Source organism: Caloenas nicobarica, chromosome Z (genome assembly GCF_036013445.1).
Source record: "Caloenas nicobarica isolate bCalNic1 chromosome Z, bCalNic1.hap1, whole genome shotgun sequence".
NCBI lineage: Eukaryota > Metazoa > Chordata > Aves > Columbiformes > Columbidae > Caloenas > Caloenas nicobarica.
Genome location: NC_088284.1, coordinates 64,920,941 through 64,923,499, shown reverse-complemented (window position 1 = coordinate 64,923,499; position 2,559 = coordinate 64,920,941).

Genomic DNA, 2,559 nt, shown 5'->3' with positions numbered 1-2,559 from the left:
CTCTGTGTTGAAGGTAGAAGCACCAGGGTGATGTGCACAGCAAGAGGAGCAGCCCACATCCTTGGCACCCGGCTTTGCCTGCTATGGGTTCACATTCCCTCCAGAGTGGCTGTGTGTTGAAGTGGCCCTGGTTAATGGCAGGGATACATTGTGAGCATGAGCAGGGACAGGTAAGAAAACCAAGAAGATGCCAAACGCTGCAAGATGTCCTGTTAAAGAATACAAAAACAAATCCAAAACCAAACAAACAAAAACCTCAAACCCCAAGAACTTTGTGTTCTCTATGACAGAATTGCTTTTGGCAGCAACATATTTGCAGGACATCTGAGGCTCACTAGACCTCAGGCTTAGTCGATCAGGCAGGGTGCTGCCCACAGGTAGTATGGAGTGAGACTTCTTGCAGCTGGGCCATCACAGTCACCTCTGTTAGCTGGGGAGCTCACACTGGGAACTGGAAAAGTGGATGAACTACCCAAGTGGTTTCTCTGGTGAGGGTTTCTCTAAGCAGAGCACCCCGGGCTTGTGGTCTTTCCAGGCTTGAACTTCAGCATTTGCACCTGGCTGGACATGAGGTGTTCTGCCAGCAGGGATCTCTCTTGCACTCGGAGCATTTGAGCTGAGACAGCAGTAGCAAAAATGACATTGTGAGCCTGCTGAGTTGCAGAGAAAGAGATATAGGGTGGCCAGAATCAGCCAGTGGGCCAGCAGAGAAAGCCAGCTTTTCTGATGAATGTAGGGCAAGCCACTACCAATGAGAATAACCTGCTCACAGACCCCCACCTCTATGTCCAGGGAAGTGAAACCCAGTGGCAGAGCCTGAGGGTGTCCTAGTCCCAGAGAGTGGCCAGGACGAGCAAGGACACAAGGTTCCTTCCCACTGTTCCCTGCCGAATATTTGCTGGTGGAGCTGGTCATGATAAGGCGGTTTACTGTGGTTCATGTAAAAGTAATTAGCACACTCACCTGGTGTGCAAAAACAGGGCCTCAAGCCTCTTCTATAAATTTCCAGACCTCTTAACATGCTGCAGGCATTGTTCATACAGATGGCATGGTTGTCACCCTACACTTACTGAACAGGGAAATTAAACAGGGTAGATGACGTAAAGAAAATTACAGCTTTAAACTTTCCTACTTAAAAAAGCTGCACAGGGAGTACTATTTTTAACATGTGAGAGGGCATTCCTGGTAGGACTTGTGGGTGATGTGGCACTTTCCCAGTGACAGATGCAGGTGTTGAAATTGGGCCAGCTAGTAACTAGGCTTGATTTTAGTCTTGAAACTGCTCTGTTTTCCAGCCAGTCACCAGAAAGAAATCAAGGGTGAGGGAGGTTGATTTGTCTCCTACTATGGGGATATGGATGGTTGCGTTTTTACCAAAGGTTAGGCCTTGCAGGAGAAGGCAACTTGAAAAAGCAGTTAAATAAGTTTTATAAAAACGGTGTATCATTGTTGGTCAGGGGGAAGAAAACATATGAACAGTATGTTTCTGAAAGGAAGGAAGCATTTTGATCCAGAGGGGCTTTAGGACAGTTTTATGATGTCAGAGAAAATCTGAATAAGCTCCCAGAAGAGCCTTCAGCAATGCTCCTGCCGCAGGATGCTGGAGGAGAGGCAGTGCCAGGTGGTACCCACCAGCTGATCCCCTGACAGGGCTGGGAGGCTGCCGTCTGGGCTACCTCACCAATGCCAGGGAAAACACATCTGTCTCCCTCACCATGGCAGAGGCAAGATTGACATGGGTACAGCAGAAACTGCAGACTTACTGTGCTACCCCAAACTGCAGTCGCCAAGCAGCAGCTCCTGGGCAGGGACGCTGGAACAGAACCATTCATGTGATTTGCAGCCTCTCACCTTTCCTTTTTCTTTCTTCTGAGTTCATCCCCTCTACTTTCTTTATCTCATCACGAGTTAATAATCTAAATGACCAGATCAGCACTTCCCAGAGGGGACAGACTCTGCTCCCCAGCTAACAGGAGCTATCCTCACCCTTATCAACACAAACAACAAAGAAGCACTCCAGAACTGCAGAGAAAAAAAGGGGTTGCTCTTTACAGGAGCTAATTGAAATCGGGAATACAAGATGCTGTGGGAGTTATTTCTCAGGATATGAAAGAAATGTCTTTAGGCCTAATGAGATTAACGGAAGTTGAGAAATGTGTGCAGTGTTATTGAGGACAATGTTCTGATTGTTGGAGAAGCAGTTGGAGGGCCGAATGAAGACAGCTGAAGTTAATACAGAAATGCTGTTCACAGAGGAAACAACAGTCTCAAAAGCAGAAAGCAAGATCTGGAGATTAAAGACATAATGAAAATCCTATTGGTATCGCCCAGATAAAACACCTTTAAAAACTGCTGTCATGGGTCCATGGTTCCACAGCTGTAAGCTGGTCATTGCCTTGTTGGCTGCAGATGCAGGAGGACATGAGAAAGGGGACAGTCAAAATACCAGATGAGAGGACCCTTTGACATGTGCGGCTGGACAAAGTTCTTCAAACTTTTATGGTGTGAAGGGTAATGATGTATCTGAAATTATATCACAGGGGGTGGCTGACACAGATA